Source organism: Humulus lupulus, chromosome 5 (genome assembly GCF_963169125.1).
Source record: "Humulus lupulus chromosome 5, drHumLupu1.1, whole genome shotgun sequence".
NCBI lineage: Eukaryota > Viridiplantae > Streptophyta > Magnoliopsida > Rosales > Cannabaceae > Humulus > Humulus lupulus.
The window spans coordinates 7,968,823-7,981,114 of NC_084797.1; positions in this window are offsets into that span (position 1 = coordinate 7,968,823).

A 12,292-nucleotide genomic window follows, 5' to 3' on the forward strand; every position below is an offset into this window, starting at 1 on the left:
ATTACCAAAAATGTCCTTTCCATATCACAGTTAACCAAAGACAACCATGTTTTTGTTGAGTTTTATTCTAACTGTTGTGTTATTAAGGATCTGGCTACGAGGAAGGAGCTAGCTTGGGGAATGCTTAACAATGGTCTGTATCAACTTCAAGTGCCCAAGTCCTGCTTCAGTTCTTCAACTTCCAAGAAATCGAGTCTGTGTTTTTCTGTTTCTGAGTCTTTAAATTCCAAAAAGAGCCTTATTTCAAGGTCTCATTGTAAGAGTCAAGCAAGTGAGTCTGTTCACTTTGCCCAGTCCATGTTTGTCCAATCTGTCGAGACCAGTGACATTGATCTCTGGCACATGAGGCTTGGTCATCCAAGTTTGCATGTAATGAAACATATTTTAATTAATGAAAAAGTCTCCTTTAAAAATCAACCAAAGTTCTGTGATGCTTGTCACATTGGTAAATCCAAACATAAACACTATCATTCATCACCTAAAACTGCCAAGAAACCTCTTGAAATTATCCACTCCGATGTATGGGGTCCCTCACCTATTTTGTCAAAAGATGGCTATAGGTACTATGTTCACTTTGTTGATGAATTCAGCAACTTTACTTGGATATATCCCCTCAATCTCAAGTCTGATGTGAAAGAAATCTTTGTTAGTTTTCAAAAATTCATTGAAAGGAAATTTGAGTCAACAATAAAAACTCTTCATTTGGACTGGGGGGGTGAGTACAGAAGCTTAGCTCCATTCTTAAGTTCCCTAGGTATCCATTTCAGACATCCATGTCCTCACACACATCCACAAAATGGAAAATCTGAAAGAAAGCATCGACACATAGTCGAAATGGGGCTAACATTACTCACTCAAGCCTCTATTCCTCTTCATTATTGGTGGGAATCCTTTAGTACAACAGCCTTCTTGATTAACCATCTCTCAACACCCACCTTAAACCACAAATCACCTACTGAAGTTCTTTTTAAAGTCAAACCCCATCTGCATTTTCTCAAGGTGTTCGGCTGTGCTTGTTTTCCACACCTTCGAGCTTACAATCAACACAAACTTGATTTTAGGTCTACCAAATGTGTATTTTTGGGATATAGTCCCAATCACAAAGGGTACAAATGCCTGCACCCATCTGGACGAATCTATATTGTCCAAAGTGTCACTTTTAATGAAAAAGATTTTCCTTTTGCCTCAGGTTTCAGTGTTGCTCAATTCCGAAATTCAGAAATAAATACCTGTCCTAGTCACATCCAATACAGCTAGTGGTTACCCTTTGTCTCACAGGCACTTGATGAAGATCCTATTGAAGTTGATACTGCTCATTGTTCTCCTATTCCCCAGCTATCTCCTTCACGTTCAGACACCAAGTCACCATCGTCCAACAGTCAGGGTAAGACTCCATTATCCATCTCATCCTACTCTACATTACCACTTGAAGTCAATCTGCCTATTTTTTTATCACCATTACCACAGCAATACCCTTCACCAAGTCCACCACCTCCAACAAACCAGCCAAGCTCACCTAAATTCACAACAGCAAAGCCAACTCATACCATGATAACACGATCAAAAGCAGGTACTTTTAAGCCCAAACTTTATCTTGCTTTTGTTCCCACATTACCTACTGCCACCTATCTTGATCACTCTATCCCTGAAACTATTGAACAAGCCTTGTCCTCACCTCAATGGCACGCAGCAATGCAAGAAGAACATCTTGCCCTTCTGAAAAACAAAACCTGGCAGCTAGTAAAAAGGGAACCATATATGCATGTTGTTGACAACAAATGGGTGTTTCGTCTAAAGTTTAATTCAGATGGCTCCATCAATCGATTCAAAGCTCGGCTCATTGCAAAAGGTTTCCAACAACAACCAGACATTGATTTCTTTGAAACTTTCAGTCCCGTGGTAAAGCCTACTACTATCCGAGTCATTCTCACCTTGGCTGTCACTTACAGTTGGGATATCCAACAAATTGATATAAACAATGCTTTTCTCAATGGTCCTCTGCAAGAGGAAGTGTTTATGGAGCAACTAGCTGGTTTCATTGATCCTCAACAGCCACATGCAGTTTGTAAACTCTCCAAAACCTTGTATGGCTTGAAGCAAGCTCCCCGTGCATGGTTTGACAAGCTCAAAACTACTCTTCTTGATCTTGGTTTCCTTAATTTCGTGGCTGACACTTCTCTATTCTTCTATAACAAAGGTGATGCTCTACTCTTTGTCTTAGTATATGTTGATAATATTCTACTCGCGGGTAACAATGCCACTCAAGTTACAGCCATTATCTCCGAACTCCAAGCCATTTTTGCTCTCAAATCACTCAGCCCTGTCACTTACTTCCTTGGTTTTGAGATAACTAGGGGGCAAGATGGGCTTCATTTATCTCAAACCAAATACACCCTTGACCTCCTCAAGAAAACCAATATGTCTAATGCTAAATCATGTCCTACACCTATGAACCAAAGTAACAAACTAAGCCTCCAGGACAGTGCACCATTTGAACATCCAACCATTTATAGGAGTGTCATAGGAGCCCTTCAATACCTCACTCTTAGCAGACCCGATATTGCCTACTCTATGAACAAACTCAGTCAATTTCTTCAAGCCCCAACTCAAAACCATTGGAATGCCTGTAAGAAAATCCTTCGTTACCTTGTTGGATCTGTTGGAGAAGGAATACTATTCACCCACTCACCTAACTTAACCATTGAAGGTTTCTGTGATTCAGATTGGGCCAGTTCTTTAGATGACAGAAAATCTACCACGGGCTACTGTATACACTTTGGAAACAACCTGGTCAGCTGGAGCTCTTGAAAGCAAAAATCTGTAGCACGCTCAAGTACAGAAGCCGAATACAGAGCACTCGCTCAAGCCTGCACAGAGGTGGTGTGGCTGCAATCTCTCTTTGCTGAAATCGGAATTGACTGTAAAGGACCAGCTGTAATTTGGTGTGACAACTCTGGTGCTCGGCAGCTTGCTTCTAACCCCGTTTTTCATTCAAGAACCAAGCACATCGAGATTGATGTGCATTTCATCAGAGAAAAAGTTCAGAATAAGGAAGTAGAAGTCAGATATGTACCATCACAAGAGCAAATTGCTGACATTCTTACAAAGTCACTTAGCATATCTCAGTTTCACTATCTCAAGAACAAGCTGGCTGTTTTGCCCTCTCCACAGCACAGCTTGAGGGGGCGTGTTGAAAATGGCAATGCTGTTATAACCGAAATTGGTGAGGACCACAATGATTTCAATGATGATGACAGCTAATTATTGGTCTGTCAATTGTACAATTTTGTTATGGAATTCCTAAAAGTTAGGAATCATCCGTACTATGAAATATTCCCTGTAGTATTCCTTTTTAGATCTTTTAGCATTGTAGTATATATATACATGTTCACCTCATTGTATTGTAACCGATTATTGAGCAGTAAATACAATTAGTAGAGCAGAGCAAACGTTTCAGTCCTTTTTCTTCCTTTTAAACTAAAGAGTAGACACAAGAAGAATCTGAGCCAAATCAATTAGCTCCATTATTCTATACCTATTATGGGAAAGAAAATGGTGTTGCAAAGTTAGTAAAATCCACGCCTAAGAACATAAGTGTGGCTATAGTTTACCAAGGGGGTGATGTTCTTTCGAAAGAGCAGACACAAGAAGAATCTGAGCCAAATCAATTAGCTCTATTTTTCTATACCTATTATGGGAAAGAAAATGGTGTTGCAAAGTTAGTAAAATCCACGCCTAAGAACATAGGTATGGCTACAGTTTACCAAGGGGGTGATGTTCTTTCAAAAGAGCAGACACAAGAAGAATCTGAGCCAAATCAATTAGCTCCATTGTTCTATACCTATTATGGGAAAGAAAATGGTGTTGTAAAATCAATAAATGTCACGCCTAAGAACTTGCGTGTAGCTACTGTTAACCAAGGTGATGATTTTCGTCCTAAAGAACAGACACATGATCAAGGTTCTAAGCCAACTGAAAATATGTTGTTCTATGGCCATTATGAGAAAGAAAATGGTGTTGCAAAATTAGCAAAAGCCACGCCTAATAACTTAGGTGTGGCTACAGTTTACCAAGGTGGTGATGTTCATTCGAAAGAGCATACACAAGAAAGTTTTGAGCCAAGTGAAAATCTGCTGCTCTTTGGCTATTATGGGAAAGAAAATGGTGTTTCAAAATCAATGAAATCTTCGACTAATAATTTAGGACATGCCAAAATATAGTTCATCCAATAGCTACTTCCATGGGTACCACCAATGTTAAGAATATGTTAATGTTATTTTATGTTGATGTATTTTACTATTCAATAAGCCTCTATTAAGAAACAAAATGGAAAAGAGTAAAGGCACATGTTGTTATAAGAAAAATCTGTCATTTTATGTAATATGTGGTGTTATCATTGTACTAAATTTTATGCAAATCTGCTTATTGTCTTTTATGGTAATAAATGGTTTTTGTGGTGGTGAATTCACTACTACAAAACACATGCTTTCAGGACACTTTTTTAGGGCACTCGCCTAGATACGAGCCCTAAAAATATATCATGTACTTTTTAGGACATTCATTGAGAGTCCTTAAAGAATTTCTTTTAGGACACGTAGTGCGAGCCCTAAAAACTTATGTGTATCCTAAAAGTTTGAATTTTTTTTAACAAAAGTTTCTGGACTTTTTAGGATACTCATTGAGATCTCTTAAAGAATTTCTCTTAGGACACGCAGTGCGATCCCTAAAAGCTTATGTGTGTCCTAAAAGTTTGAATATTTTTTTTAACTAAATTTTTATTATATATTAAATCACAAAAGAAAAAGAAACAACCCTTCTCTCTCTCTCTCCTCCTTGGATTCCCTCTCTCTTCCGCCATTTCTCTCTCACTCTCTCTCTTGCAAGCTTGCTGCCTAGCCACGGCAGCGCCTCTCCAGCCACCCCCCCTACACACATCGGCCCATCGTGTTCCCCAGCCCCCAAAATCCCCAGCCTTGTGAGCCCCTAGCCTCACGCGCCCCCTAGCCCTCTCAACGAAGCGTCCAAAGTTCAACGACCATGTGGGTTTTTTTAAATTTTTGGCATTTTCCGACAACCTCAAACCACCCCAAGCCAAATGACCACCACCACTATATTCCTTGTGCTTTGGGCTTCAAAAGCCACTAAAGGATCGTACTGAACCCCCACCATGGGGTGGTGGCGCCACCATCAACGTTAGAGCTCAAGCAGGAGCTTTAGCTACCATCTAATTTTTAAAAAATTAAAAATAAAAATTTTTAGGACTCGCAATGTGAGCCCTAAAAACTTTCTTTGAGAACTCACAACGCGAGTCCTAAAAAACCTTACTTTTTAAAGCTCTCAAATAGAGGACTCGTGCCCCGCGAGTCCTAAAACTTTTTTAGGACTTGTGCCCCATGAGTCCTAAAAACTTTTTTTGGACTCGTGCCCCACGATTCCTTAAAGTTTTTTTTTTTTGTAGTAGTAGTGATAAGTTTGAATAAAAAACATTCCAGTTATTCACTATAAAATTCATTATAAATATTTTTAGAGAAGATTACATGGAATATGACCTTTTTTTTTAGGATTTTTTACACATGTGGTTTTTTTTTAGTTTTAAGTTCATTATATTGGATTAGCTTTCTCATATTTTTTAATGATTTTGAAATAATTCCAATATTTTTAATTATGTTTAGTGTGTTTAATTTTGTATTATGTTTTAGAACAATTTTGTCATTTCACCCATAATTTTTAAGCTTAATTTTTTAATTATAATTTTTTTTATTGTTTTTAATATATTTATATTATATGATTGTTTTATATTTTCTTTTATTTTTAAATTTATTTCTGGCCTTATTATGTGTGTGATCTTTTTCATCATATTTTTTTACCACTGCTAAATCTTGTCCCCTTTAATATATTTTTTTAAAAAATATATATGTTTTATTAATTCTTAAAAACTAATCCAAACCTTAAAAAAAATCATGAAGGATTAAGAAAATAAAAAAATACTAAAATAAAAAATTTATTAACAAATCATTTAATTTTTATTTAAAAATTCATTTCAATGTTAAAAAAATATTTTAAATAATTAAAATTTTAAAAACTAAAAATATATAAGGATATTTGCAGCAAAAGTACTTAAATTGTACTAAAAGTTGCACTTAAGTATTCAAATTTATTTTTTAACAACAAAAAACATAAGATCAAATTTTAGTTGCATTGTAGGTACTTACCATTAGTCACTGATGTGACAAGTTGGTTTAAAGGGATATTTGCAACGAAAGTACATAAGTTGTGCTAAAAGTTACACTTAAGTACCTAACTACTGCTAGGTGCTAAAAAACGCTTGGGGTACTTACGTTCAACTTACATCACAAAATCTAAGTTTATTTTTTCACAACAAAAAAATACCTAGGAATTTCGTATATAATTGTGATAGATCCAATTGTCACCACTGTGGTGATTAGTGATGCACATTCTCCCCATGGAGACGGGGCCCCGCGAGGACCCACCCTTAATTGGGTGAGGAATCCCTGTCTAAATGGGGAACGGGGCGGGGACGGGGATAACTTTCAATCTCCAAATGTTAAATGGGGCGGGGACGGGGATAACACTCTCCGCCCCGACGAGCCCTGTTTAAATTTTTATATATTTTATATGTATTTTATATCTTTCTTTATATGTTTTTGTAGTATAGTACTAACTTTTTTAATATTTTAAATTTTATTTAGGATAGTATTTAATATTTTAAATAATAAATATTGTACAATATTTTAATTTACATATAATTTACAATTTTATTTTAAAATTTTAATTTAAAATTTATTTTTTGAATAAATGGGTTCCCCGTAAAGGTTCTCCGCCCCAATAGGGGATTCCCCATCCCGTCCCCAACGAAGAAGAAGCAAGGATGGGGCGGGGACAGGGATTAGAAATATAAATGGAAACGGGGATGGGGGGAGCACTCCCTGCCAATTTCTCGCCCCGTATGCATCACTAGCGGTGATTGCATTATTCTTTAGAGATCTCATCCAACCATTCAAAAGTTGGTGTTTTCTAGTAGGGCATTTTGGACACAAGATGCTTGAATTTGCATTAGGGTGTATTTTGTTTAAAAAATTTATTGTCTAAATTTTCTAAAGTACTTTTCTCTCATGTCTAAATAATAAGCCTTTTTTGATATGAATGAAAATTTTCCACTACTTTGTATCTTTTTTAACCCTTATGCGATTCAATCACTTAAAACTTAATCACAAGTTAGATAAAGACATAGTATGACTTTCTAGAAAATAGATTTAATATATTCCAAAAAACTTAATAACCAGTTTCGTTGAAAAGTTATGCCAATTTAGTAAAAACATAATATAATTTAATTTATTTAAAATTAATTAGTATCCAGTTTTAAAAAATAGTAACTAGTTGTAAAGAATCATATCTAGTAACTGGTACAGATCCAACTTCCATATTTTTTATTAGTTTTTTCAACGAAAACGTTAATCATAACGATATGAAATTCTCAGATTCACAGTTGTAGAATAAGTTTCCAATATTTTTGAGAAAAAAACATTCTAATTAGAGAAATTTATATTTCATGTTGGTTTTTGCATTTTAATTATAAAAATCATCATATACAACTTTTATTTACTGTTTACCGAGTTTTTCGGAAACTGGAATTATAAATGATTAGAGAGCTTAAAAGAAAGGATTTAAGAGAAGTAAACAAGGTTTTTACGTGGTTGGGGCGTTAATGAGCCTTAGTCCACGAGACAGTTGTATTAGAGCTTAGAGAGCTTTTGACAGTGGAGTTTTCTGTAAGTTTGAGCAGAGTAATTGCTTACAATCAAAATCCAGGATCCTCTCCTCAGTGCACCACTATTCATATTTATAGGCGCATGAGTGCACTTGGCTTGGGCCTGGCTGGTCTGGCCCAATAAGGGTGTAAATACAATTGGCTTCTGTGATAGTAGCCCAATACAAAGGATTGAAATATGAAACATACATTAATCAAAGCCCATTGGGCCAACCTAAACAAGATCTTATTCTAAGACATGCGACAAAATGGTGTTTCAGTCTAGGTGTTATGGGCTACGAGGAAGATTTGGGGGACAAGATCGGTCAGAGCAGTGATGGCGCAGTTCTGAACCAACGGCGTACAATCCTGAGGTAGCCTCCACTTCAGGTTAAGCGTGGGGACAACCCCCACGCTTCTTAGGACGATGTCAATATCAGGGACACTTTATCACGCCAAATTCGGCGAACCAATCCAGATCTGTTTACCAAAGTCCCCCTCCGTTTACCAGGGTCTCGGTTCATTTACTAGGACTCGTGTTTATCCTCGGAGGTCCTGGTCCAATCTCGAATTTGGGAGCCCGTGACCTCCGTTACCGTACCTCAGGGGACATCCCGGTACGCAGTCCCAAGTTTATACAACATGCCTCGACCATGGTCCCAGCTCACTCTCCCAGATTCCCTCTGGACCTTGCCGAGACTTGGGCCAATATCTGTTTTCCCTTTGACTAATGGGCCGTATCTAGGCCTTAACTCTTAGGAAATCGGCCCATGGACTTAGAGTGTGTATCGGTACATTTTGGAAGAAACGGGGATAACATTACCCCCTAGGCCTTCATCTGGGCTTGCGCGGTGGAGGCTTGTCTCCCTCACAGACCATCTCTGCACTTCCCGGTTTGTTTCCAAGGCGATGGGTCCGCGGACGGGGGGCACTGCTTGCTGAACGACCATGGTGTGAAAACCTACTTTGATGTCCTAGATCGAACCCAAAAGGTCCAGACCGTTTACCAGGATCTGGGTTCATTTACCAGAGCCTCAGTTCATTTACTTCACGGCCGTCTGGAGGCCTCCCGTTCGCCCTGCTTCATCATGAAGGGCGCACGTGTCCCTTTGGGGCTGGCGCATTGATGGCACTTGACTTTGAAAGGTCAGCAAACATTCTATTGGTTGTTGTGCTGGGGGCTAGTATGTCAGATTGTTTTACGAAGCATCCCATCCGCACGAACGTTCCCATTATTATCTCTGCGATAAAGAGGATCGTTGGATAGGATGACCTTTGAGGTGCTCTTCTTTTGGGCCGTTGGATCGGGGCGGCGCGGATCATGCCTCTAGGGAACCGTGATCCAGTACTCGAGCAGGTCCATTAATGTCCCTGCACTATCCAGGACCGTCCGATGGCGGGAATCGCGTTGAACCGTTACATTGAAACAGCCTTCTGGCTCTTATAAATAACCTCATATTTTCATTTGGTATCTTTACACTCTCAGAACAAAAAAAAAATGCTTAAAGGACCTTTTATGTCCGAGCTCGCCGACAACATTTTCCATCATCTACTTCGCCTTTGGCGTCGCTTGTTCCCGACTCACCTGATCTCCGTACCTTCGCCTGAGAAGACGACATCGTCCTATCCAATAGACAAGCTTTTGTGCCGCCTTCATTTATTCAAGGCCACAATTTTACCATCACTGTCGTCGGAAACACACCATTCTTCACGACCAGCCTTTTCCAGTGAGTTTTCCTGAGTTTTGCTTCTATTTTCTTGCGTTTGCCATACCGTCATAATTTCCTGTTTAGGTTGTTAGATCTCGCCTATGTTTAGACTGGCTCTGGGTGCATTAGAATAGGTTAGGAAAAAAAAACTAGTCCGGGTCGTCCCAGATCTCCTCAGGTTCGGGTGGTTCCCAGACAAGCGGTAATAGGCCGGCTTAGGAGAACTTCAGCTAGATCCTTTCTTTTTCATTCCCGATCAGGGTTTCGCGGTTTCTTGGTGATCCCGGACCTGATCCGGAGGGGACTCCTCCAAGCAGTTCGAGCCCCCGTGCCTTAACCAACCTTCTTGGGTTTTGGTGCTTACTGCTTGGTTGTTTGTTTTGTTCTGGTTTGCTCCCAGATCTTCAGCCATGACTTCAGGCGTTACCATCCATTCAGAAGAACAAGTTAATGTGGCCCCTGTCACTCTATTAGGACCCAAGGCTTCTAGTGGAAACAGATGGGAGATGGAAGGGGTGAAGAACCTGTTCCAAAATTATCGGATAATGTATGCCTTAGAGAAGCATTTGGGCATGGATTCAACTCCCGGACTGTTCTATAACCGTCTGGCCATAAAAGAAGAGAAACCTCACACCAGCGTGGGCGAGTTCGGGGCCTGGAGCGTAGGCCACATCAGTGCGGGAGCCACTCTCCCGCTTCATGACTACTTTGCGCAATTCCTCAAGTTCGTGGGGATTGCGTCGTTCCAACTCCTACCTCAAGCATACCGACTGCTAGACAGATGGCGCATCTTTTGCATAGCGAAGAAGATCCCGGATCCGACTCCGACAGAGGTGTTGTATTTCTACAAGTAAGAGCCACAGGTCAACGTCAAGGACAAGACCCTGGACGGCTTCTACAGACTAAAACTATGGGGCAACTACGCTGCTCCTACCAGCACATGGAAGCACCCCCCGGACGTCAGACATTACTGGTTCATTACGTCTGGGTTTCTTTTAGGAAAGAACCCCATGCTAATGCTGGACTTCCAGCGAGTGGGTAAGTGGCTTCCCGTTCCCTAGTTTCTTTCTTGTTTTCACTTTTTATTCCTCATTCTCGATATATTGCCTTGGATGACTGGACCCTATGCCCAGACTCCCCTCACCCAGTTTATCCTGGATCGGAAGAAGTTATACTCCATGCTAATTTGTGTTTTTTCAGGACTCTCAATGAGTGTCTTAAAAACTCCATAAATATTTTTAAGGACTTGCATTTATGTGCGTGTCCTAAAAAAGTGTCCCGTAAAGGGTATTTTGTAGTAGTGTAAGTTTTTAATGTTTTTTTTGTTATTTTTTAATTTATTTTTTGTTGATGCAATAGGTGAGTACATGCTTCTATTTTTCTTTAAAAACTAAAAAGAAAGTATTTGAGAAAAGTTCATTCTATATATCTAGAGAGATAATAACTTCTAAAGCCATGCATACAATTCAGACAAAAAAATAAAAATACAATGAGATATAATATTATATATGGGTTGACAATAGGTTAATAATATCACCAATAAAAAGCTGTAAGTTTTGCTCGAGTCCCAAGAAAAAGAAATAATTTTAAAGCAAATAAACCCTATATTAATTTGAAATAATTTTAATGCAACGAAAAGAAAAAATGCAAGATAAGTTTTGTTATGGATAGGTTGATTTTTTGTTTTTTTATGTTTAATTAAATTATATGTATTTTTATGTGAGATTTTTCTAGTTCATTGTGTACTTTTTATTGTTTTTGTGCAAGTTGATTTTATATATATATATATATACTTAGTTTTCCTATAATTTTTGTTGATGTCTAGTTGATTTCAAATTGAGTAAATTTTTTATAACTTTTTCCAGGTCAATTTAGTAATTTTGTATTGCTTAGATTTATGTATAGATGTTTTCATGTTATTTTTTTTTTAGTTGTTTAAGTTTATATATAGTTTTTTTTCGTAAATCAGAGAAAATGTATAATAGACCAAACATATTTACATCCTACATCACCTCAAAAAAGGCCTGAATTTTGATGTTCTAATTACAATTGATCAAGCCAATTCAAATCACTAGTTGTTAATCCTTTGCCTGTAATGCCTTTTATCCTATATCTGACCACATTTTTAATATTTTGTACAATTGAGACTGCCTGTTTACATTTAAGTTGCCATAGCACTTCATTCCTGTTTTGCCAGAGCTGATAGCACATAGCAGCCAAAGTGACTGTGAAAACGCCTTTCTTGAACTTGCTGTGTCTACTATGCCTTATATTGCTCACCAGTCCATGGATCGAAATAGTTGGTGTCCTCCATTATAGCCAATTCTTTACTTCTGTTAATACTCTGCTGTTATACATGCATTCAAAAAGAAGGTGATGTATGCTCTCTACATCAGCTTCACACACTACACATTCCACCTCTTGACATATTTGAAACTTCTGTAACCTCTCTCTAACTGGCAGTCTTCCACACATGATTATCCAAAATAGAAATCTATGTTTTGGTACCGCTGTGTTGTCCCAAACCAGATGATGCCATAAGACCTTACTCTGTATTGGACATAATAGTCGATAGCCCTTTTTTATCTGATATGTTTCAGACTGAAATTCCTGGGTATCCACCAACTGTTTGAAGCTATTTTTGACATTGACAATTTGCTTCCAATACCAGCTACTTGTTGATGGAGCTTCATAACTCCACCAATCAGTTGTACCCAAGTATACATGGTGAACCCACTTGATCCAAAGATTGTCTTGTTTTGTTGCCACAGCCCATATATATTTCCCTATCGCTGCTTTATTCCACTCTAGTACA